General features: G+C 35.3%; 1 long non-coding RNA gene across 1 annotated transcript; it reads left to right on the top strand.

The window, feature by feature from the left end:
* Positions 1 to 5,332: 5,332 nt before the first annotated feature.
* Positions 5,333 to 7,135, top strand: LOC122602740. The gene is made up of 3 exons (XR_006324379.1): positions 5,333 to 5,571; positions 6,533 to 6,579; positions 7,068 to 7,135. It is a non-coding gene; the product is annotated as an uncharacterized LOC122602740 (long non-coding RNA).
* The last annotated feature ends 20,370 nt before the right edge of the window (positions 7,136 to 27,505 follow it).

Genomic DNA, 27,505 nt, shown 5'->3' with positions numbered 1-27,505 from the left:
GACAACAAAATATACATGCTCGAACATTTTGTGAGCTAACATTGGGTGAATCCCTTTACCCAAAAAAAAAAAAATTTGTTAGCTTTACCATTGTTTCATAATAAAATATACTTTATTAATTATGTCCGGATAATCACCCCGTTGATTAGCTAATAAGGGGTATAGATATGTGTGGTGAGATTTTTGGTCTTCTATAAACATATAAACAAATAGTGTGTGGGTGGTTATCATGTCCATCTCATTGACCATAATTATTAGAGTTAGTGTATTTTTTTATTCCTTATGAAAATGATCAAATTCTCATTTTCGACTTCAAAAAATATTATATTATAAAATACTATATAATAGTAAATTACTAAATTACGAATTTGCCTTAATGAACCCCATATTAAAAGAGTTATTAAAAGTTGGATTGAGATTCTTTATAAATCTAACCGTAACACTTTGTTATTTCTAGATCATATTCTAATTTTGATCCACACAAGGTGGACAATCAACGGATTATATTCAAGTCACACGACAACAAAATATACATGCTCGAACATTTTGTGAGCTAACATTGGGTGAATCCCTTTAACCAAAAAAAAAAAAACATTTTGTTAGCTTTACCATTGTTTCGTAATAAAATATACTTTTTTAATTATGTCCGGATAATCACCCAGTTGATTAGCTAATAAGGGGTATAGATATGTGTGGTGAGATTTTTGGTCTTTTATAAACATATAAACAAATATTGTGGGTGGTTATCACGTCCATCTCATTGACCATAATTATTAGAGTTAGTGTATTTTTTTTTTGGGCTTAGCATACGTACAACGGCTGTAAATATGCTTGGGTATAGCATAGCTTAAAATCAGGGGGCATTTTTGAATATGTAAAAAAGTTAAGGTGTCAAAATGTATGTATTTTAATTTTTTTTGCCTTTGTTGTGCATATGCTTGGGTACAATTGAAAGTACCCATCATTTTTCCTTTTTTTATTCCTTATGAAAATGATCAAATTTTCATTTTCGACTTCAAAAAATATTATATTATAAAATACTATATAATAGTAATTTACTAAATTACGAATTTGCCTTAATGAACCCCCATATTAAAAGAGTTATTGAAAGTTGGATTGAGATTCTTTATAAATAAATTTAGAATAACTTTAACCATTAGCTTTAATACAATAGTCAATATTTAAACATCAATAGATTAAATTTTGATCATTGAATTTAATTTTATGGCTAGTGTTAGATCCAACTTTACCTATATAGTTGAATCAACTTTAAAGGATTCTAATCCCTAAAGTTTACTCAATTTGTACTTAATGAACTTATTTACACGTTAAACCTTTATCTTAATAATTTTCACTTTAAATTCTTATCTTATAAATTATTTCCACTTTCTTGTTTACATGAATCTACACCACACCACACCACTACCAATAATCATTGTCATCATCACCCGTCGCTGCATTGCATGAATAGTATGCTAGTATCAGTTAACGTTAATCTACCACGTTTGATCTACAAAGATAAATATATACAAAACAATAAAAATAATAAACAAAAATATAAAAAAGAAAAAGGATATTGTCCACTCAATTTTACCATGTTTAAAATTTGAGTTAAAATTAAAGGAACTGGGAGGGATTCCTTAGACCGAACGGTGTGATGTGTCATATTTTATACCATTTCCCATGTGACTTTAGAACCAATTATTCGTCATTTTGATAGTTTTATATCCAACTTTCGATGCTTTGAAGGTGTGTGTTGAGTGTTTTCAGGTTGGAAATTGATTAGACGAATGAATTGGTCGATTTTGATGAGTTAAGGAAGAAACGGGAGAAAGATTCGGGTGAAATCACGCGAAAGATGAAGAAAACGAAATCTGGAAGTTGTAACTGCCGTTAGCCCACTAACGGCCGTTACATAGGTGGTTTGTGGTTTCTCCTGTAACTGGCAGTTATGGAACTAACGGCCGTTAGTTATCAACTGAAGAGTTACGGCCGTTACCCCAGTAACCCCCGTTAGACCTCAAGTATAATACTAACGGCCGTTAGCCCACTAACGGCCGTTACACGCGTGTTTTGTACAAAGGATTAGTTAGGGTTCTGCACTTTTGGACGGGGAATAACACAATTTTGATAGTTTTTCTCATACTTAGGAATACTTTGGAGCAACCAAGTGATTAGGGTTTCGATTATTTTCAGCTTTTGATTGTAATCATCATTGCTATCGGATTATCATCATTCATTTGGTATAATATGATTTCCTCTCTATTTGTTTGTTCTTGCATTTTTAATATGAATAGCTAAATCTTTAGCACCCGCTTGGGTAGTAAGCATGTCATAGGGTCGAATTGATGTTGCTTGCAAATGTTGAACAAGGTTTATATGTTTAATCGAAGATCCACATTTATTTGGATTTAAATATAATTTTCAATTTTTATATTAATTGATTGATAATTGTAATTAGAAGTTCGGGAGAAATCTATGTCATTGTCAATTGATTTATGAAATGGTTAATCGGTCTGTAATTAACCTGAAATCGTTGGAGTTCGGGAGAATTCAACGATGAAGATTAAAAACAATTAAATTCATTTCGAATGTGTAAACGTCTATGATAGAGGGATCTGATTAGGCGAATAAGCAGTTCGGGAGAAAGCTTTCAAAAGATTAAATCATAAAATCAACTCAGGATTTAATGCTTAACTGTTTAGAGGAGAAATTAAGTGCGAGAGCAATAATTATCTATTTAGCAGTTAAAGTTTCAAGTATAACGGGAGTTCATCTTGTCTACTTTTTGAGTCGTTCAACAAATGCAAGTAGTATTTAGATCTGATGATTGACATGTGAGCTGATCCAAGTAGGTGTTCATTTTTAAATCTATGTTAAGATTCAACCAATCAATCCTACGGGATTACTGACTTTCTTCACTAACTTTGCAACGTGACAATTCGGTCACAAAACCCCCCTTTTAATCTGAATCACTTTACTGTGACAATTGCTTATTAAGTCCTTGTGTTCGACCTCGGTTTACCAAATCAACTATATTGCATACGAACGGGTTCACTGCCCGCAAGTGTGTAGTAGTCAGTAGCTAGGTATTTCGTGTTCATAAATTTAAGACTAGAAAATACACATCACGGTGTGAAGCGTTTCCCAACCCCTTTCCCCCCAAAAACGCGTCTGAAACGTGGTGAACATCGGCCCGAGTGGTCGTGTCACATGCCAAACAAGCCATCAACGAACAGGCAAAAACGTTGACCAAAAAACCAACTTTTTTCCTTCCCTAAACTTTTCACCCGTTTGGCATTTAATAGCCTATAAAAAATTTTCTTTTTTTTAAAAAAAAACACTTTTACCTCTATTTAAACTCCATTTTCACTCCACAACTCTTAACACTTTCTTCTCTTCTCTTATTTTCTATACTTTCTTATCATTTTTATTAAAATAATACCTATGTATCCCAACAATTTTAACTATGGGTTTCCACGTTCAAACACCCAAGCTCCACCCGATGTTAACGACCAAAATGTCTTGAATAGTCCGGGGGTTGTAAGGTACATGGCTCAAATGCAACAAATGCCGATGCAATCGGTGCCCGATATGTTTGGTTTTGGGCAAAATCAACCCGTTCCACAATTCTATAATAGTCCACAACAAATGTTTGGTACACTTTTATTTACTTATATACCTTATATATTTTTTGTACAGTTTTTTTTAGTTATATACTTTTATACTTTTTTGTACACTTTTATATACTTATATAATTTTGTACACCTTTATTTAGAACGACAAAGGATGGTCGAGACTCCATCACCCACACCACACTCGCCGGATATTGAAATAGTACAAGAAGAGCCAGGCGGTCCATCACAACAACAAAAAAATGAAATCATAAAAAGAAAGGACCCGACGAACCGAGGTTGAAAGCAGCGCCCATCCCTTGGACACAAGATGAAGAATTTAGCTTAGCCAAAGCTTGGCTTGACGTGACGGAGGACCCAAAGTTTGGTACTTCTCTATATACTATTTTGGTTTCTTTTATTATTTTATTATTATTATTTGTTTTCGGTTTTTTATAAAAAAAAAAAAAAGTTTTATGTTTTCCTTTTTTTTAAACTGTTTATGTTTCTTTTTTTTTAAACTTGTTTTCGTTTTTTTTTTTTAAATTGTATATATGTTTATTTTGTTTAGTAGTATTTTTTGGTAACCCAGATTTATTTATATTTCTTTTAGCAAACTATCAAAAAGAGAAGATATATTGGCGAAAAGTTATCAAGAAGTTTCACACTAGTCTTGAAAATAAAGGAAATGACTACCATGACCAAGAATCACTCGGTTCGAAATGGCGAAAGATAAAGGCCCAAGTTTCCGTGTTCAACCAAATTTACACTTGTCACAAAGACAAAAACAACCATCAAAGTGGTAGTAACGACGCTTAAATTTTGGAAAGAGTTTTAGCCGAGTACCAAGGAACAATGCTCAAACCGTTCCCGTACATAGCTATTTGGGAACTTGTTAAGAAAAGTTCAAGGTTCCATATTATTGCCGAGTTTGATGGAAAGGCTACACGCAGTGAACCAACCGCCAAAAGGTCAAAAACTTCCTCATCCGTTGATCCACAAGATGAAGGGTCCGACGCTAGGATCAACATTGACTTAAACGAGGATGAGGAAGTTGAAGGTCGGTATATTCGACCAATAGGCCGAGACGTGGCCAAAAGGGCAGCCACATCGAGGTCGGCTTCGGGTTTGGTGTGACATCTGGCAAATTCGGGGTCCGTTTGGCTCTGAAGGAACCACTCTCTTTGACCATACTATATGATGATTAATAATGAATATGTATATACTCATATATATGAATATATCTAGACTCATACGTGAAACTATGTATTAGTTGATTTTTGCGTATAAGTAACTTTTCGATAAAACGTTAACTAGTATATATGCTTTCACTCGACCACCTTTGCATGAGATGGATTTCAAATGAAAAATTTGATAAAAGAAAATGATTATTTTGTTTAATAAATATATTGATAACCTTATGTTATAATAATAATAAACCTTATGTTAAAATACTATACCTTAAATTAACCTACTAATTAAATAATTCTACTACTAACTAAACTAATTAAAATAATTAAACTAAATTACACTTCAAGCCCTCCAAAACCTCCTAGATTTCAGGCTCACCCCCTCCCCATATTAACGTTAACTATATAAACTCACTAAACTATTATATCCTAACTCTAAACACATACTAAACAATTCTTACACCCAAAAACACACACTTCTCCTCCCTCAAACCCACGGCCACCACCACCCTTGAGGGCTGCCGCCCTTCAACACCACAAACCAACACCAAAACAACCTTATATCATCCTAATAACAATCTATGGTGGCTTAAACATCTAAACTTGAAAGATTAATGCTTAATAATAAGATTTAGCAAGCAAAAACTCTTCTTCTTCTTCTCTTTCTTGTTTGATCCGAAAACAGCTCCCAAAACCCATAAAAGATCACTTCTTAATCATCTACAACAAGCAAAAAACTCTTAGATTCGATCTAGTGCAAGAACAAGGTATGTGGAAATCGAAAAGACCACCCTTCTTCTCCATAAAGGGGCTGGTCGAAATATTAAATGGGTGAAAACCCATGTATTTTCTTTTCATATTATCTTCTAAATCCTCTTCAATGATTTGTCTATGCATCCTTGATGTTTGGCCTTTGGGTTCAAACCTTTAATCATAGTTTAAGACAAGAGAATGATGGATTTAGTTACTATTATATTACTAGTATAATATAAATTATTTTTATTGGGATTCATCACCAAAAAGTTTATTCTTTTATTCTTTGTTAAGATCCAAGTTGATTTATTCTTTTGTTTGTATTTGCTTTGTTCTTTGTTTGTATGTGATAAAGAATATTGGATCTAATGATTGAATAATATAAGAAAAATAGAAATGTAAAGTAAACTCTTGGACTTATTAACATGAGTGAAGATTTATTAATTATATATACTTTTGTTTGGATCTATGCATGTGAAAGAAATTCCAACTGATACTTGTGTGCTTTAACTACAAGTGTACTGCACACGTGTGAGTATGAGCACAAGTATGTAATGATCCAAAAGATTCATATGTGTATATATATGTTTATACTTATATGTTTCCTCTAGTGCACTTGGGAAAACACCTACAGATTGTAAGGTCTTGGGTGCACTAGTGTGTCCATGCAAACGATTATACCTACCCAATACACCACATCCTTGAATTGATAGGAACCGGTGTCATGTATGGTCTCGTCGGCATCAACACGTACATATAAATATAATGTATATATGTATATATGTTTAAGATGGAAATAATACAAGACACTTTTATAAGATCTACATGTATTTGTCACTCTTAAATGATAAACTCAATAACCAACTAAATAAACTTTGAACCATATTATTTATAAAGCTTTGGGGTGATGAAAACCTTTAAAAATGATCAAACACCACCTATCTATACTAAGATAAATTATATTTTCTTCTATAGGGCATACTTAATCGACTCATCCTTTTCTTCATCCATACCCTCTTAAGGTGAGATCTCCTTAGCCCCATCTTACTTATATATTTTGGGCTGCAACACATACTCTTAGTTTTATGAACACAAGCACATGCACAACGGTATACAAGGCTATTATAAGTTACTATGTTCACAACAAGCCCTCACAATCATGATATGTTAATTATGGATATAAATGTGGATATGTTGAATAGCGCTATTTGGGTTGACACACCCCACCCGGCATAAACACGGCGGGGAGCCGAACGGGTGACACATATTTGTAAACATTCGGTACCTTGAACAAGTACCGGGAGGCAAATTGTAACAACGTGTCAGTTTTGTATCATGAGCTTATATAGATGTATACTTCTTACATTCCTAGCATTGTTGTTTAACAATGGCTACTTTCATTGTGGTAAAGCAATGGTTAACTTATGTCTTGTGGTTCATGGTTAAACGTTTTATTAAAACCTAAGGAACTCATTAACTTTATGTTGACACAATTTAGTATGTATTGCAGGTGATTAGATGTTTCTATGCTTGGAATCAACTTGTGTGTGCTTTTGTTTGATGAATAAAGACTCAACCCTCCGTACCCTTCTAGTGCTCCGTCTTTTATTAAAGAATATGGATTTGAATTTCGATGTGTTTTCTTAATGTATTCAAATCAAGACTATTTCAACCTTATGTATTATCTTTGAATCTTCTCATAAATATTGTTTTATAAAATGCATCTTTTCCAAACGACTACGTTTTAAGTCGTTCATTATACTCTTGTGTTGTGATATTATTGAAGTCACGCCCCACCCGTTGACCCGTATTTTGGGGGTGTGACATTTGGCACGGCGTATTGACTACACGGAAGTATTTGAGAAAGTTACTAACGAGTTACATGGTTTATTGGAATCAAGTAATAAACGTGCGATGTAAGAAGCTTGTTATTACTGGGGATGAATGCTTTAAAAACCCGATCCACCACTTGTAGCATGTTTTATTTGCATCGTTCTTTCGAGTTTCGTTTTTTCCTTGAGACTTATTTGGGCTTGCACCAAAAACAATACAGAGTGAAAACCGTTGACTCGGCCTCTCTTGGTGGGAGTTTTTCTAGTGTCTAGTTGACGTGAGATTTTTCCGCCCTTTTTGCAATCCTCGGAGTTCAAGTCTCAAGATGCGTCTAGGATATTGTTTTAATGTCTTCGGTTATCCTAGATATGGATATGTAATTGTAATTGTACTATGTATTTTGGCATTTAGTATTTTGCTAGATGCCTTTTAATTAATTACTTTGCCGTTCAAAAAAAAAGAAGTAATAAACGTGCGGAGTTGGGTGAAAGAAAATTGTTACTAAAAGAGAAAAGGGATAAAAGGGATGACTTGAAGATAATGGTGAAAGATTATAGTTATCTTGAGTAGCCCGAGCGAACTATAATGGAGGAAATGAAAAAGGAAATTCGAGAAAAGTATTACGACGGCAACTAGTAGTTTTTAAAACTGTTTAAGTTTTTATGTCTTTTTAAAAATTATGTTCTTCTTTAGTTTAATTTTGTGTTTTTTTTAGTTTATGTTATTTAGTTTTTTATGTAATGGATTTTATAGAATTTTATTTACTTTTTGTCATGTATAGTAAGAAGTATATAATTTAAAGTATATAAATTAAAGTATATAAACAAAAGTATGTAAATAAAAATGTAAATAAAATTTTATAAAAAATATAAAATAAAAAAAATCAATCATTTGGTCAAGACACATGGCCAGAGATGCCTCATTGTGTTGCAATGCCTCATACCACCATTTTTGTTAAAATGACCTCTTTCTTACTTGGCTCCATGTGTCGAAAGACCACTCACCCATGGAAAGCCTCACACCGTTTGGTCTTAAGAACCTTTCCAAAGGAACCAATCATAATCTCTATGTTTATCTTAATTACTTAATAAATTTTAGTCCTCAAACTCTTAGGAAATTGTTACAAGAAATTTAGTAGAAGGAACCAATCATAATTCTATATTTTGCTAGATTTATAAATAATTTATTTTACAAATACATATGATATGTGATGTAAACATTTAATAAAGAAATTGAAAGAAAATAAGAAATAGGAAAATGACAGATCAACTTATGAGTTACCAAAAGATTCGTAAGGAAATTAGAATATGTATGAGTTATCTGTATTAAACAGTGAAAATGTGACAACATGCATATAACACTTTTCATATTACAAAATAATGCACCGCCGGTTGTTTGTTGCAACTTGCAAGTGGCTAATAACTTAACCTTAAATAATTCAAATGTTTAATTTTAAAATATGTTCCAAATTTCAAATGTTTTAATTACATGGTTCTTTCGTCAGTTTTTCGTTTTATTAGCCTTTATCTTTAACGGTACACAAATTGCACAACTTGTATTGTAATTTAAACTAGACAAGAAGGTAAATAAGAAAGTAATCAACAAGAACAATAACAAGTTTGTTGAGTCTTGGATTCACTGACCAAACTTGCTCGCTGACATGTATCGTCATCAAGTCTTCAGCGAGTCCAGTAACTCTCTTCAGTGGGGTGTATGCTGCCCCAAATGTTTGTCATGGCGGGAAGTATTCAAACCATATGAAGACAAGAGTCACATGGTGGTTCTTCCAACTGTAACATACCTTACATGGTAAAGGTACATGTTGGGACCAAAACTTGGGTCTTCTCTCTCATACCCATTTTGGTAAAGAAGACAAGGGCTCTTGCTTGGAAGTACAAGGAGCCAATGGAACGTCGACAACCACCATCTATCACCATCAAAGGAAAGTTGTGTTGGCATAATTCTTCCTTTATATAAAGCAAAACAGCTGCATTGTATCAAGTGTGTTAGTCACCTTGAAAATGTGTGTCACTTGTAACTGTTCAAGTTTATAGTGTGTTTAGACTTAACAATTACCTTGTTCATTTGTATTCTTGTAAGTCAATTTGTAAAATCGACCATGTATTCATTGTTTAATCAATGATACATATGATTATACTTGCATTGATTTATTACAATTGAACTTGTCATTGTTATTGTTATTAATCTTCTATTTACTTTCTTGTCTAATTTAAATATAACATAAGTTGTGCATTTGTGGACCATCAAGTGGTATCAGAGCCACCATTCCTAAATCATTGGAACAAGATCTGTTTGCCTCCTTGTGTTTACATTAAAATTCTGTTCCTTTACTCTTTTTAAAAATTTTGTTTCTAAAACAAGAACAAGTCTTCTGTTCCCAGCCTTGTGAACACACGTGACTTTGGTTATGTGTCGACACCTCCAAAATTCGAGCCCAAAGATTTTGGGTCTTAGAAGGAGAGAATGCTTCTTCACATCTCTGGTGTGGAACCTTATTTAATGACAATATTAACTGAGGGTCCATTCGTGCCAATGTACGTCCAAAGGACTCCAGGAGCTACACCTGAAGCTCTTGAGATAGTCACTGACCTGGAAAAACCAGAGGTTCAATGGACGGATGAAGAAAGGAAGCTGGTAAATCTTGATGCTAGGCTTAAAAACATGATTATTGTCACTCTTCCCACTGAAATCATGAAGCTAGTCATCAAGTATCCCTCTTTAAAAGAAGTATGGGATAGACTGGTCAGCACCTATGAAGGATCTGCTGACCTCATTAAAATCAAGAAAATTGATTTGAAACGTGCTTATGAAAACTTTTTCTCTCTTCCTAATGAAAGTCTTGAGAGCACCTATACTCGCTTAAAAGGGTTGCTCAATGATATGACTAATGTTGGCATTACTCATGATAATTTTGATGTATGCCACAAATTCATCGACTCTTTTCCTCTTAAGTGGCAAAACTTAAGACAAACTCTTCGTACAACGAAAAAAATTCAAGACTTTGATCTTGAAGAACTCTTTGGTACTCTTCAATTTGAAGAGAGAGCATTGGCTCAAAACATTCGAGCCTTTGCTGATGCCAAAAGACATGCTGGCTCTTCTTCTTCTTTCAGCATATCCTCCCATCTTATTTCTGACCCTATAGCTCTTGTTTCTACTGAGTCCATCGATCTCTATGATGGCACCAGTATTTCAAATCTTCCAGCTCCCATTGAAACTCTTACTGATGAGTTGGATGATGAAGAAAAACAAGACATGTTTAATGATTTTAAGCGCTTTGCCCTAGTTGCTGGTAGAAAATACTCCAGAAGGTGGAACAACCGTAAAACGGTTGCTCCCCTCAAACCTCCTGTTGATAAATCACAGGAAGAATGCTGGAGGTGTGGCAGAAAAGGCCACTACCAGAAGGAGTGCAGGGTTTCTATTCCCACTCCAGCTGCTCCTAAACCTAATCCTTCTAAATCTGCTGATGAATACAGGAACAAATACTATCAGCTGAAGGCAAAGATGGCTGAAACAAAAGAGGCCAAAATTTCAGCAAAAGGACTAGTTGCTAAAGAACATGATTGGGTTGACTCAGATGAGTCTGATGATGACGATTATGTTGATGCCATGTGCCTTATGGCACTTGCTGATAGTGATGCTCTGACAAAGGATCAAGTCTCCTCTAGTCAGTGGGTAAACATCACTGTTAAAAAGGTACACTCTCTTCTTTCCTCTTCTTCTGCTCATGACAAGACCAAAATTATTGAGTCTTTGTCGTGTGATCTTCAGTTTGTAGAAAGTCTACGTGCTGAACTTCAATCCAAACTTAACTCTGCTAGAGTAGAGTTAAGTGAAAAATCTTAAAAACTTATGAAATTGAAAAACGTTCATGTGGAACTTCAATATCATGAGTTAATGACTCAGAAACTTCAACTTGAGAATTAAACTCTCAAAGCTGAAGTTTCTAATCTGAAGAAGATTGTGACCTCTTGGTCAAATGCTTCCAAATTTCATCATCAATGTTTGAGTGAGCAAGTCCCTACTCAAGTACAAGCAGTGATTGGTGGCAGCTTTGATGCTGCTGCCTCACTTGCTGACTCATTTAAAGATGATGTAAAGCCTTAAATCTCTATTCCTCCACCATTTTCAGCTTCCATCTCTCCTGAAGAGATGAAAAAGTGGTATTTTGTCAAGGGACAAAATGACTACCATGCTGAGATGGATTCTAAGGCTACATCTTCTACCAGTGTGCCCTCTTCCTCTAATGTTAAAAGTACCAGTCCCTCAACCAGTACTTATGACATGCTCTCTTATCTTCCCATTGTTGGCATGATGCCACATGAAGGGAGAAATCAACATTCTCCACCTAGAACCTTTAAAGGGGATATTTCAAGTAATGGATATGTACCCATTGTTCCTTAGCGACTATCAGTAAAAGGTGCTGAGCCCTTTAAAAGAAGCACTATTGCTGCTCCCTATTACTATGGTACTCCTCAGTGAGTTAATCATGTCGTTCAGCAACATTCTAGTTCCTTCTGATGTTCAAACTCATATGGCATCTCAACCTATGCATATAAAATCCAATCTAAGGCATAACACTCCAAAAAGGGGAAGATTGCCCTCACAAAATAGGTCTACCACTCCTCAGCAAGGACACTTGGTACATCAGAAGTAAGGCCTATAACTCCTCAGCGGGGACATTTGCCACATCAGCAAATGAGACCCACTACTCCACAAAAAGGACATATAACTACTTAGCGTGGTCAATCCTCTGTGTCAAACATAGAGTACTTACCCCATAGGCAAATGAGGTCAGTGACTCCAAATTATCTGTCCAGACCTATCACTCTAAACAGAGTGAATCATTCTCAGCAGGGTCCCTCTTCTTCCTACCCTGCTGGAAAGCAAGCATGGACCATGATTAGAGGACCTCAAAATCCTCAAAATCATCATGGTGAGTCCATCCTTGGTCATGTTCCTCAGTTGCCCCCTCCTAAACTTAGACAAAGGAATAAATCCAAGTATAAGCAAAAGAGCAAGGCTTCATCTTCCTCCTCTCCTCAAATTAATGAGCTTACTCAGCGAGTGAATGACCTTTCTTCTCAACCGAGGGACTTTTTCATTCAGAATCAAAAAAGCAACCCCTCTGACAAAAAATGCTATCTTTGTAGCAGCAGAGGACATGTTGCCTCTGAATGTGACTCCGTTAGCTCAAGAGATGCTTCAGGGTTGTAGTTCAACCAAAGATCTCTATATCTGCTGAAACATCTTCTTCTACAACTAGGATCAGTGGGAACCTTTCTACTGAACCTGTTCCCAGTGACACCTCTTCTATGACTAATGTAAACATCGCTGAATACATAGCTTCTCAGCGCATTGAACTTCCCCATTCTCAAAGGGTTATTTCAAATGCTTGGGGACAACCTTTAATGCTAGTTGAGTATAGTGCTCCTGAGGTAGTAAGCAGCTATGCATATCTTCGTAGCAATGAAACTAATATAATGCCCATCAATGAAGATGATAAAACCTTTGGTCTTGTCTCTGTGGGAAATCATACTACTCTTGAGGAGGCTCTCTCTGAAGAGCCAACTACTTCCTCTGAAGTACCTTTAGTTAATCCTGCTGACATGGCCATGGATGAACAAAGTGAACTCGCCTAAATCCTTTCTTTATATCCATGCAGGGCTCGCTGGGAAAAGGAGTGTGGTATTTGGACAGCGGTTGTTCAAAACACATGACTGGCTCTAAGTCCCTGCTGGATAACTATACAAAGGCACCTAGTCCTACTGTAGTGTTTAGAGATAACTCCACGGGACAAACTGAAGGGTATGGTCTTCTTTCTAATGGCCTCATAAAATTCTCAAAAGTTGCTTATGTAAATGGATTAAAACATAATCTCATTAGCATAAGTCAACTGTGTGATGCTGACTACAAGGTAATCCTTGATAAACATCAAGGCACTGTAGTAAATATCAACAAGGAAGTCGTCTTGGTAGCACCAAGAAAACGAGATGTATATCTCGTGGACTTCACTCCTATCAAGACTGATAGTGAAACTTGTTTCTTTGCTAAGTCAGCATCCGAGTTAAATTGGTTATCGAACAAGCGTATGTCACATGTGAACTTTAAAACCATAAACTCACTGGCTAAAAAAAACCTTGTCCGTGGTCTTCCTCCTCTTTCCTTTGAAAAGGATAGACTCTGTGGTGCTTGTGAAAAAGGCAAATGCCACAGAGCTACCTTTAAAACAAAACAAGCCAATTCTGTTAAGGATTGTTTTCATCTTCTCCACATGGACCTTTTTGGTCCAGTGAATGTCCAAAGTCTAAAGGGTAGTAAATACACTCTAGTAATTGTGGATGAATATTCACGATATACTTGGACAATCTTTCTAAATTCTAAGAGTGATGCTGCTGATGAAATTATCAAATTCATTAAGAAAATGGAAAATCTCAACAGCATAAGGGTTAAAGAACTCAGAAGTGATCATGGCACTGAGTTTAGAAACCACATGTAATAACACGATTTCTGCTCTAGATTCGATCTCAACAATGACGGATGTAAGTGTGTGTGTTCTTGGTGTGTTTAGTGTGTGTATTGAGAGAGAGTATGTGTGTGTGTTTTTAGATAGACTGAGGTGTGTGGAAAATTAAGTGGGTTGTTATTGAAATAGTTATATGTACATGTATATATATGATGCCTAAGGAATGAGGAGTATTTATACTATAAGTCCTTACACATGCTAACTTTATATTTAGCTCCTCATCCTTAGTTATCATATATCTTTGATTTAACAACAAGTAAGTCCACAATCTTAATTACAATTTATCACTATTTTTGGATTTCTAACATTCTCCCCCTTAGTGATATATTGTAATGAATTAAGTACGTGTTACTTTGTCTTATAGGAATGAAGTAGATGAGCCCGGTGGTGAAGACAATTGGTATGATGAAACAAGACTTCAAAGCTTTCTCATTGTCTTTGGAGAGCTTGAATCAATCTTGGTCTTGGACTTCTTGAAGTTAAAACATAAGGTAATTCTCAATGTTCTTAATTGAACAGAGAATAAAATGTGTCTTGAATCTTTGAAAATTGTTGAACCAAGAATCAGAGTTGTCTTTTGAAAAAAATGCGGAAGGTATAAACTTGGCGTTGGTTCTTCAATCTTCGATTCTTGAGTGAAAATTGGTTTCTAGGAATAAAGTATCAAAAACTTGTACTCTCCCCCTTGATGTATGCATAGGAACATTTTTGAATGAAATCTGTTGATGAAGACTCTTTTGAAGCTTTACTTCTTGGTTTTGAATCTTCCAATCAATTTTCAACTTTTCGTAGCTTTGATCTTTGTTACATTTAACTTGAACACTTTGGAGAGTAATCATTTGAATGAATTTTGGATAAATCTCTTATGAAGTGATAATGCTCCCCCTCAATTCATGAGTATAAACATTTTGGAGCATCTTTGAACATTTGTTCCATCTTGAGATAATATCCTCTCATCATTGGTCTCATTCCATTGATCCCAAACATCGTTAACTCTAAATATTCTCTCTTATCTTCATCCCTAACCTCCATACACTCACTACAGCCTTCTTACTAACTCCATGTTTGCACAAATCAAGCTCAAAATTTTGTCTCAATCAATCATAATCGTTGTCTCCCCCTCATAATGACAAAGTTGGGAACCAATGTCATTATTCAATCATTGATTGAGAAAATGTCACAAGAAATATGACAAACTAAAACTAGACACACATGGAGAAATATTAACCATTAACGTATCCACCCAAACCATTAGCCCAACCCAAAGAATCCTAAGGTTAACTAAAAGTAAGGTTGAAGTTGTTGATACAAATGTTATAGAATGGTGTTGGTGGTTTTTGTGTTTGTGAGATGAGAAAAGAAACCGGATAAGAATGATCCGTTAACATGTTCAAAAATCAAAAGGATTAATGAAATGACCGATAGAAATGTATAACATTTTTCGGATTTCCTATGTATCATTGAAATATGCACAAAGCAATTTTCTAACATAGTTCAGTCTTGCAGCTTTTCAACCACAAGATTGCTTCAAAGAATATAAATCATGGTCAGTGTCACCAAGGCGTTCGATAACCATAATCTATTATCCTTAAAGACTTTTAGGTAATAACCGAGGTCACTATTAGACTTCTCGTTCACTCGATAATCACATAAATGCAATTATGAGACCTACGTTCAATGTTGGAAAAGATGTTAGCATTGGTAGGATTTCCATTTGATCATCGTGGAATATCAGTTAAGATATCACTACAAATGTTCCAGCTATATCACATAGATAAGCAATAATATCACAAAGATATGACTCGAATGTGTCTTAAGAGAATGAAAATGATTAAATGAATGATCAAGCACGATAGCTCTAGACACAATGTGATCAAATGAAGTCGGGGACTGGGGCAGAATGTCTCCCTTTTTCAATATCAACATCTTCCAAATGAAGAGTCAATAGAAATGTGAAAATTTCCGTGAGAAATGAAACAAGTATTTGTTAAGAAACACTTGAGTGGTTAGGTAAAGATGTGCATCGCTTCACTGGGTCTATGAAGTCTTTATCAAGATATCAACAAATGACATCCGATAGAAATGTGTTTTACCCGGCGATTTGAGAAATTTAGGGAAGGGTATCATTTCTTTTAACCCTTTTCTCACAACATATCACCATAACTTCTCACTTTTCGACTTTACTCCCTCTAACCTATTTGCACGAAATCATCATCACTCAAAATACCCTTACTATCTAATAAAAGAATTGAATACTCCGGGGTTAGAACTTATCGGCGATGATGAAGTTCATGGAATGAACGAATCGCTCATGTGCAAACTAATCACCGAACTTCAATTGATGAAAAGTCATTTTGAAAATCATCAGACGTGCGTATGAAAAGATTTAAAACACATTTGTAGTTTTGAAATCACAAACTCCCCCTTAATCTATGCAAAGGTATATTCGAATGTTTTTCATAGAAAGGTAGAGAAAAAATTGGTATTTGTGAAATCAAAAAATTTTTTTGTTGTGATATATACAGAAAAATTTAAAAGTCTATGTGAACTAGATTTTAAGAAACACAAAGTTTTGCTTCAACAACAATGTTCATAGTAAGACTGCTAGGGAGTACAGAAAGGCGTTTGATCCTTTGCATCTTACATCAACAAGTTGGATGCAAAATAAAATATTTAAGCACATTTAACTCAATCAATTGTTCAAGATGAGACAACTAGGGAGTACACAAAGGCATTCAATCATTCGCTTCTCATATCAACAATTGAGACTGAAAGAATATATTGACGGGAAAAATAATACTTTTGGAAATAAATAAAAACTTTTAAGAACGGGTTATACACAGAGTATGTATAAGCCATTTTGAAATAAATAAATCTTTGAAGCACGGGTTACATACATAGTATATGTAAACCTCTTTAAAAAGAAAAAAAATAAAGAAAATCTTTTTGTTATTTTTCCAAATTTTCATATTTTTGTATTTGATTTTCAAGAATGTATCAAGAACAAAATAAGTTAAGGTTCAAGATTTAACATGCCAAGCTTGGAGATAAGAAAATTAAACCTCTTTTCGTCCAATGGTTTGGTGAACAAATCTGCAAGCTGATAATCGGTTCCCACAAAGTAGAGCTCGATGTCACCTTTCTCAATATGATCTTTGAGAAAATGATATCTCACATCAATATGCTTTGATCGAGAGTGGTTTACTGAGTTGACTGCAATAGCAATGGCACTTTAAGAGTCACAATAGATAGGGATATTTCAGACCATAATCAGTTAGTTGCGTCTTCATCCATAACACTTGAGCACAACAAGTAGCCGCAGCCACATATTCAGCTTTAGCTATTGATAGTGACACACAATTCTGTTTCTTGGAAGACCAACTCACAATTTTATCACCTAAAAATTGTAAAGTACCGGAAGTACTCTTGCGATCAAGCTTACAACTGAACAGGCAGTTAGATTGAATCCAGTATCCCTTAGATACCAGCGACCTTAATTGGGTGTACCCTTCAGATAACGAAATATTTGTTTCACATCTTGAAAATGTAAATTAGTTGGAGCAGCTTGATACCTAGCACACATACATGTTGCAAACATTATATCTGGGCGAGATGCTGTAAGATACAACAATGAACCAATCATACTTCTATATCTCTTTTGGTCAAATGGTTTCCTATTTCTATCAGCATTAGTATTTGTTCGAGCAGCCATTGGGGTAGAAATTGAAGAACATGTAGTCATATCGAACTTTTTCAACATAACATTAATGTATTTACCTTGTGATATAAAAATACCATTTGGTAATTGTTTGATTTGAAGACCCAAAAAGTAGTTCATTTCCCTAATCATGCTCATTTCAAAATGATTAACCATTAGAGATGAAAAGTTTCGGCAAAATGTTTGACGGGTTGACCCAAAGATAATGTCATCAACATATATTTGGACAAGAAGAACATGTTTACCTTGTTTACGAATGAACAGGGTAGGGTCTATTGTGCCTTTGGTAAAGCCACCTCTAATCAAGAAAGTAGTTAAGGAATCATACCATGCACGGGGTGCTTGCTTGAGACCGTAGAGTGCCTTGTCTAACCTATAGACATGGTTTGGACTTTTAGAATCAACAAAACCTTCTGGTTGTTCAACATAAACTTCTTCTTTGAGTTCACCATTCAAGAAAGCTGTCTTCACATCCATTGAAACACAGTGAAGTTTCGGAATGCGGCATAAGCTAAGAAAATCCGAATGGCTTCCATTCTTGCAACTGGAGCAAAAGTTTCGTCGAAGTCAACACCAGGTTGTTGGCAATAACCCTTTGCAACTAGTCGAGCTTTGTTCCTTCCTACTACTCCATTCTCATCCTTCTTGTTCTTGAAAATCCACTTTGTTCCAATAGGTTCATCTTTTCTTGGATTTGGAACTAATCTCCATACTTTCAGTCTTTCAAATTGAGCGAGTTCTTCTTGCATAGCTTTAACCCACTCTGGATCACGAAGAGCTTCAGAGACAGTTTTGGGTTCGATGTTGCTGAGAGAAAGTGCAACAAAATACTCGTTTACTGAAGTACGAGTAGATACTTCGGCTTGTGGATCTCCAATAATTTGATCAGTAGGATGATTTTTCAGTATACGTGACCATTTGCGATCATGAGGAAGAGGATCTTGTTGTTGAACATCTACATCATGATCATTGAAACCTGAGTTTTGTTGAGAGATGGAATCATAGCTTGGTAGAATAGCTTCCTCATAGGATGGATGATCAAAGTCAAGTGGCACATATACATTTGGAGTGTTTATCGGATTGGTAGTTTGAGTAAACTGGGTAGGTTGTTCTTGAACATTCACTTGAGAAGAAATATTAGGAGAGGGTGGTGAAGAAGAATCATTAGAAGAGGATGAAGAACTACTACTAGAAGATGTAGCACCTTGCTCAGAAGAACTTGATGATAATTCAACGATGATTTGAGGTTCTTCATCATGAATCGGTTTAGAATTGTAGAATTCTTCAAAAAGAATATCTAATTCATCACTTGTTGGAGTTGGAAACTTCTTGAATTTAGATGCTAAAGTAGAAGTCCTTGATGAAGTACTTGAAGCACTTGGATCATTACTTGTTGGTATCAAACTTTCTTGTTCAAAGATCATGCCCGACATCTCATCAAACCAAACATTCATTGTTTCTTGAATTGTATTTGTTCCGCGATTGTAGATTTGGTAGGCAATCGATGTCTTGGAATAACCAACAAAGTAACCTTCATCACCTTTCTTCTCGAACTTTCCAAGATTCTCCCGATCATTCAAAGTATAACAAACACACCCAAAGATATGAAAATAATTAATGTTGGGTTTGCGTTTGTTAACAACCTCATAAGGTGTCTTCTCGAAACGCTGATTGACAATGGACCGATTCTGAGTGTGACAAGCAGTGTCAACAGCTTCAGCCCACATATTGGAAGGCAACTTGGAATAAGCAAGCATTGTTCTTGCAGCTTCCACTAGCGTTCGATTTCTCCTTTCAACGACACCGTTTTTTTGTGGGATACGAACTGTAGAGAATTGGTGAGTAATGCCCTTGGATTTACAAAACTCATCAAATACGGCATTCTTGAACTCAGTTCGTTATCCGAACGGATGTAACGGACTGGAAGTTGAAGATTTACTTGAGTAGAAGTGATGAAATCGATCAAAATCTGAGTTGTTTCATCTTCGGAGGCAAGAAACTTGACCCAAGTATATCTTGAATAATCATCAACAATAACCAAGATGTATTTCTTCCCATTTCGACTTTGTACTTTCATCGGCCCATAAAGATCCATGTGAAGCAAATGAAGAGGTGCTAATGAATTTGGAGATTTCTTTGGTTTATGAGAAGCTCGTTTAATCTTGCCAACAGCACAAGAATGACAAACATGCTCACTCTCATACTTATAGTCCGGCAAGCCTTCAACAAGATCCTTGTTGACCAAAGTACTGATGGTTGGAAAATTTAGGTGAGAAAGCCTTCTATATCACAACCAATTTGGTGTAGCTTTCGAAATGAGACAAATATTGTCGGTTGGTTGGTTATCATCAAGATTGACGATAAAAAGGTTATCATCGCGGTCGCCACACAGCTGGTCAACTCCATCTAGAGTTTGGATTTTGCAAAGAGATTGTCGAAAAAAAACTTGAAGATTGTTGTCACAAAATTGTCCAACACTGAACAAGTTATGACTTAATCCTTCAACATAATGAACTTTCTTGATGACAATTCCATTGCGTTCAATGTCTCCAAAACCTAAGATAGGAGCAAAATTGTTGTTCCCAAATCGAACAGTTCCCATGAATCGTTCGATAAAGTTCTTAAGCAATTCTTTATTGCTAGTCATGTGTTTTGAACACCCGGAATTGAGTATCCAAACACAGATAGTTATTTCCTGCAATCAAAGAAATTTAACCGACTTTAGGTACCCACTTGAAGACGGGTCCTTTGTGGTTAGTTAACATAGGCAGGGTATATAACTTAGGAATTGCATTCAAACATGCTTTATAATCAACATAAGCATTAACAAGCACATCATCAATAAGCACATTTGAATAAAAAGTACGAACATTCACACATGAATTAAAAGTAACATGTCTACCAGCATTCAAACCATACACACGAGAACAAGAATTAACAATGTTTACAACATCACAAGGCCTAACCTTGGCACCATTAACATTGTTTTTCACTGAGGACTTAAAAGATAAATTGTTTGACTCAACAGAAACATGCTTCTTCTTACTACCAGCTTTTCTCCTTTGTCTTTTCTTTTTTTTCTCAACATTAGTGAACTTAGGTACTAACAACTTAGCTACCCATTTAGTATCACTATTTATGCTCTTTCCACCTGTTGAATTGACACTCAAAAGATTAGAACGAGGGTTTTGAAGCACTTTTATCTTTTTAGACTCTTTTGGAGGTGCGGAAACTTCTTGTTTCTTAGGTTTATCATGAAAAAACCAGCCATATCTATCCCTATACCTAGTTGCACCATTAGAAGTATCCCTATTCAGCAAAACTGAGCTAGACTTAGACACTTTAGGTAATGAACTAGATTGAGAGTTAGACGAAGAAACATTTGGATTGATTTTTAGAAGTTTCACTTTGTTGTACTTGATTTTAGGAATGGTCTCAACTTGTTTGGTTTTGACATGCTTCTTTTGTTTCAACCTTGATTTTGGTAGATTCAATCTTTTTCTCAGTTTCAGAATCAAAAACATATTCTCCCTTCATGAATTTATCAAAATCATCTTTTGTGAAAAGTTTTACTGGAGAAAGTTTTGAAAAATTAGAAATCTTAGGTTCCAGCTTCACATTATGGGTAGTCTCAGGTATTTGGTCGACTTGAACTGACACATCTTTGGTCTCACAAGAAATTTGAGTAGAAGTATCAACACTTATACTAGCGCTAAACTTAGGGTGAACAATTAACTCATCAAGAGTATCACAAGTGAAAAACCTATAGAAGTACCATATCAAAACTAAACTATGCGCAAGTTCGTCATTAGATAAATCAGATTGCACATAATCATCAGCTATAACAGTAGCAGCATTTTGACATGAACATTCAAGAGAATCAGTCAAGGTCTAAGTGGAGGAATTTGTAGATGAAACACAAGTAGTCTGGGTAGAATGGTCTACTGACGCACTTAGCTTAGTTTGAGTAGAAACATTCACACAAACTTTCTTGGTATCTACAACAATCAATTTATCCTTTGAATTCGGACTTTGAGACTTTAAGTGATTAATAACATTTTGTTGAGATTCCACCTTTTGTTGCAAACCTTCTATTTGTTTTTCCAAAATTGTGGATGAAATATACATTTTAGTAGGTTTAGGTGAAGGACTAACAGATTCTTGGTTTTGAAAATTCGATGCAATTTCTTCCAATTTAAAAATTGAAGACTCTTTTGTTTTGCAAGAAGCATTTAGAGCATCGTAATTAACGAAAAAAAATCATCTTTAGGTTTCTCAACTTCATTGGTCTCAAATTCGTTATCCAATGGACGAATAAATTGTTCTACCATACCAAGTCGAAGGAATTTTTCATCATACAAAGGTTTTATTTCATCCTTGGCTTTTTGCAATGGTGTGATATTCTCAAATCCCAACCCGAGAAGAAGATTATCTTTTGCAATTTTTGACTTGTTAAAATAGGCAGTGAAATCCAAGAGAGGGTTTTGTTCAACTTTATATAACTTCTCTTGATAGAAAAGTATATTCTTTTTAAATTCCTCAACTTGTTTTTCAAGATTTCCAATCTCAACGCTTTTTAGAAAACAAGTATGATTTAAGTCAGAAATCTTCCTTTCGAGTTCAACGTTGTTTGGTTTAGCTTCTTGAAGCTTCTTATTGAGAATATCAACATCCATTTGTCTAGCATTTGCCCGAAGCCATTCATTGGTCTTTTGAATTTCAAGATCTTGGTTGGCTTTTTCAAAATCTTGAATGGTCTTTTCAAGATTAAGACATTTTTCTAATAACTTAGAATCAAGAGAGGTATTCAACTCACATTCTTTAACCAACATTATTTCTTTATATGATTGAAAGTCTTGTTTAATAGTATCATGATCAAAAAGTAATTTTGAATATTCTTCAAGAAGTTTTGAAAATTCACTTTTAGATAATGAAGTACTATTTTGCAAATTTTTGTTTTTGTTGGCTAAAGTCTTAATATGAGTTGTCAAGTTAGATAGAGCTAAAATAAGTGACTCTTTATCTCTAACTAATGAAAGAGTAGAGTTAAGATTTACCTCATCATCAGGGTACTCATCATCAGTGCTTTCAGCCTCAAAAGCTTTGTTCTTGGCCAACCTCGCCATAAAGCAAACATTAGCAGAAAGATCTTCATCTTCATCATCTGAGAGCAATATCCATTTGTCATCTTCAGCAAGCAATGCATGACCATCTTCCACTTGCTTGGCTAGTAGCATCTTCTGCTTGTAGTACTCATAGTTCCGCTTATGAGGTTGTTTGCAATCAATAGCAAAATGACAAGGAATACCACAATTGTAGCACTTTTTGTCAGATGCTTTACCTTTCTCAACAACTTGTTTCTCATAGCCTTCTTTCTTTGCAACATGTTTTGATCCAATTGATTCACCTTGTTCATAATTCTTGGAATGATAGTGTTCCTTCTTGGGAAATGCACTTGTTGAAGAAGTGCGGAGATTGTTATTTGTAGGCCTCGCTTTGTAGAACTTTTTCTTGAAATGCTTAGTTACCGCGGCAAGAGCTTGATATAGTTCATCTGAGACACCATCTCTTGTAGCCATTATATCATCTCCCTCCTCATCAGATGAAGAAACAACTACCATTTACCTTTTAAGAGCTTCAGAAACCTTCTTTTCAACAATCAATGCCAAAGGATCAGAAGATACAACTTCTGGCATTTTGTTTGATGAAGCTTTGTTTAGAACTTGATGTTCATTGAGTTTGAAGGATTCATGAAGATTATGGATGGTGAACTTGGCCAGATTTTGATGTTGCTTAATCTGTGTTCCATAATCTTCCCATTCAGGACCAAGAGCTTTGATGAATTTGATGTTTAACTCAATCTCTGATTTCCTGACATTGTTCTTCCTAAGTTCATTTATGACATTGCAGAATCTACAATAGACAACCTCTAGAGATTCATTTGGCAATTTGCTAAAGTTGTCAAACTCAGTTAACACATTTGTCAATCTTATTGTTGAAGTCAGGTCAGATCCTTCCATTTGTCTTGCCACCTCATCCCATATCTCCTTGGCTGTATCATAAGAACCAACAGAACCATAGATTTCATCTGTTAGTGCTTTATATAAGCATGATCTAGCTCTGTTATCTGCAGCTGTTCGATCTTTTTGTTCAGCATTCAAAAGATTATCAAGAGTGAGCATTGCACCGGTAGTGGGATGGCGATGAACTGCAAGTCCATTAAGAATGGAATCTTTAAGTAGGTGACCATTCGGTTGACATTCCACATAGTCCATGAATCTTTTCTTCCATAGTCCATAAGAACCACGGTAGAGAACTGGAGGTCTTGTATCGGAACCCAATGCCAATGCTTCACGAGAAGCCATTTGAAAGAGATTTGTTTTGAAACTTGAAATGAGAGTTTGAAAAAAAAAATCAGGAAGTGAAACGATCTTGATGAAGATCGTTCTAGGTGAAGATCGTTTCTGTAAGATCGTTCTAGATTTGAGAACAAAGGCAAGACGATTGAATGGAAGATCGTCTTGGAAGAAATTCAGTGAAATTGTTCTAAGTATGAAATGAAATTGAAATTGAGATATGTTTTTGGATTTTCTAAAATGAGAATTGAAATTGAATTAGAGGAATTGAAAATAAAAATTGAGAAATGAAAGACATGGAAATGAAACGATCTTGTTTAAGATCGTCTTAGAATTTTGAAAGGAAAATGAGACAGTCTTGAGATAAATATCGTCTTGGGTTACTGAGAAATTTTCTAAGTAAGTTTTGAAAAATTTGACAGAGTTTCAGTATGACTTTGGAAGGAATGAATTTGAGCAAAACCAATCACGAATGATCAGTTACCCAGGAAGTGTGTGATTCCCAATCACAACAATTTCAATTAAACAACCAAAACACACCAACTTTTAACAGACACTGATACGATCTTGGGCAAGATCGTCCTAGAGTCAGGTAACTGAGACGATCTTGGCAAGACCGTATTAGTTTTCTACCTTAATTTTCAAAGTAAACCACTTTGAATTGACCAAAACCGATCCTTACGGATTAGTTAGCCACAATCAATGCTTCACACCACAACCACTTGCTAGAACGATCTTGTGAAGATCGTCCTACAAGCCACAACACACAGAGTATGAACGAATGAAAATTCAAGCATTGAGACGATCTGTAGAAGATCGTCCTAGTGAGAATTGTCCTGAGATCATCTTCTTCAACACATCAGTTTTCAAAAACTCTATTGATGACTTTTAAAACTTCAATATCTTTCAAATTACTTGGAGTTAGAACGTGAAATTACTTGCAAAACGTTTGTTGTCACGTCCACAACAAATCCTTAAACAAAATTCAGTTAAAAACACAACAGAATCAAAATCCAAAATTTGAGCGCCAAAATCCACAAATTCAATCTCGAGAGTTAGATCGAATTGGAACTGGAAACTTAACAGGATTATGTTTTAAGCTATAAGGAATCTAAATTTAAACAAAAATTGGTGATTTTATGTGATTTAAATAATGAAAAATGATGAAACAGGGGACGATATGAAAAACGGTTTTTGAATTTGATTTTTGATGAAATTGAAAACAATATCAGTTATGGATCGATATCAAAGTGATGTTTTGCTCTGATACCACATGTAATAACACGATTTCTACTCTAGATTCGATCTCAACAATGGCGGATGTAAGTGTGTGTTCTTGGTGTGTTTAGTGTGTGTATTGAAAGAGAGTATGTGTGTGTGTTTTTAGACGGACTGAGGTGTGTGGAAAATTATGAGGGTTGTTATTGAAATAGTTATATGTACATGTATATATATGATGCCTAAGGAATGAGGAGTATTTATACTATAAGTCCTTACACATGCTAAACTTTATATTTAGCTCCTCATCCTTAGTTATCATATATCTATGATTTAACAACAAGTAAGTCCACAATCTTAATTACAATTTATCACTATTTTTGGATTTCTAACACCACACTCTTGAATCTTTTTGTGTTGATCAAGGGATCTCACAAAACTTCTCTTCTACTAGAACTCCTGAGCAAAATGGTGTTGCTGAAAGGGGAAATAGAACTCTCATTGAGGCAGCACGTACAATGCTAAGTGAGTCCTCTCTTCCCAGTCAGTTTTGGGCAGAAGCAGTCAACACTGCTTGCCAGACTCAAAACTGCTGTCTCATTGTCAAAAGACATGACAAGACAGCATATGAAGTGTTGAGAGGGAAGAAACCTCAAATCAAATACTTCCATGTATTTGGTTGTCCTGTCTTTATTCTAAATAACAAGGATCATCTTGGCAAATTTGATCCTAAAGCTGATGATGGTTACTTTGTTGGATATTCTGCCATCAGCAAAGCTTTTAGAGTATTTAATACTCGTCTTCAAAAAAATGGATGAATCCATTCATGTCACTTTTGATGGAAGCTCTTATGCTCTTAAGGATATCCAGCCATCTTCTACTGAAGAGATCTTCAATGAGTTCACTAATCCTCCTATGGAGGATGCTGACTCATTTGTTGATGCTTCTTGCTCACTGCCTCCTGTTAATCAGAAACTCAATGAGGACAGTTCAGCAAAACCTGAACTGGAGCAAGTTGTTGCTCATATTTATACGATTGAGCCAGTAGAGCCTATTTGAAGATCAATCCATGCTGCATCAGCCAAACCTAGATCACTGGTTTGTGATGTGCTAGTTAATGACTCTGCTGATGAAGAGTTTCATGATGCTTCAGCTAATACTGAAGATATGGAGTCTGCTGATAACCCCATCATTGATGATAACTCAAATCAGTTAAATGGCTCCACTGATCAAACTCAAGTTGAACCTTCAATAACCATTGATCTCTCCTCTTATACTTCTGCAGATCCCATACCAATATCTTTCGCTGCCACTCTTCTCGGTTCATCAAGTGTCCTAACATTTAAATGGACTTCAAGTCATCCTGCTCACCAAGTAATTGGTGATCCTCAGCAGGGCATTGTGACACGATCAGCGACTAGAAGTACATGTCTATATGTAAATTTCTTGTCAATGATCACTCCTAAGAATATTGGAGAGGCTATGGTTGACCCATCATGGGTTGCTGCCATGCAAGAAGAACTAACATTCTTAGTTCCTCATCCTCATGGCAAAGAACCCATTGGAACAAAATGGGTTTATAGAAATAAAATGGACGAAGATGGTGTTGTTATACGTAACAAGGCTAGGTTAGTTGCTCAAGGTTACCTTCAAGAAGAAGGGGTCGACTATGATGAAACCTTTGCTCCATTGGCCAAACTTGAAGCAATACGCTTGTTCTTGGCACATGCTGCTTATCGAAATTTCACTGTATATCAAATGGATGTTAAGAGTGCTTTCTTAAATGGAAAACTCGAAGAAGATGTTTATGTGGAGCAGCCACCTGGTTTTGAAGATCTAACCAAGCCAAACCATGTTTATCGTCTTTATAAGGCATTATATGGTCTTAAACAAGCTCCCAAAGCTTGGTACGACACTCTTTCTGAATTTCTTTTTTCTCATGAGTTTCAGCAAAGATCTATAGACAGTACCCTCTTTATTTATAGAAAGGGTGCTCATGTCCTATATGTACAAATATATGTCGATGACATCATATTTGGATCCTCCAGCAAGAAACTTTGTAATAAGTTTAGCTCACTAATGTATTCTCACTTTGAAAAGAGTATGATGGGTGAGCTGACCTTCTTCCTTGGTCTACAAATTCGCCAACTTCCTGATGGCCTTTTTATAAACCAAGAAAAATACATACGAGATATGCTGGCTAAATTTGATATGTCGAATATCACTACTAAGCCTACTCCTATGTCTCATCCAAACAATTTCCATGCTGACCT

Source organism: Erigeron canadensis, chromosome 6 (assembly GCF_010389155.1).
Source record: "Erigeron canadensis isolate Cc75 chromosome 6, C_canadensis_v1, whole genome shotgun sequence".
Classification (NCBI taxonomy): domain Eukaryota; kingdom Viridiplantae; phylum Streptophyta; class Magnoliopsida; order Asterales; family Asteraceae; genus Erigeron; species Erigeron canadensis.
The sequence above is the reverse complement of the archived record's forward strand: the minus strand, read 5'-3'. Positions and strand labels throughout refer to the sequence as shown.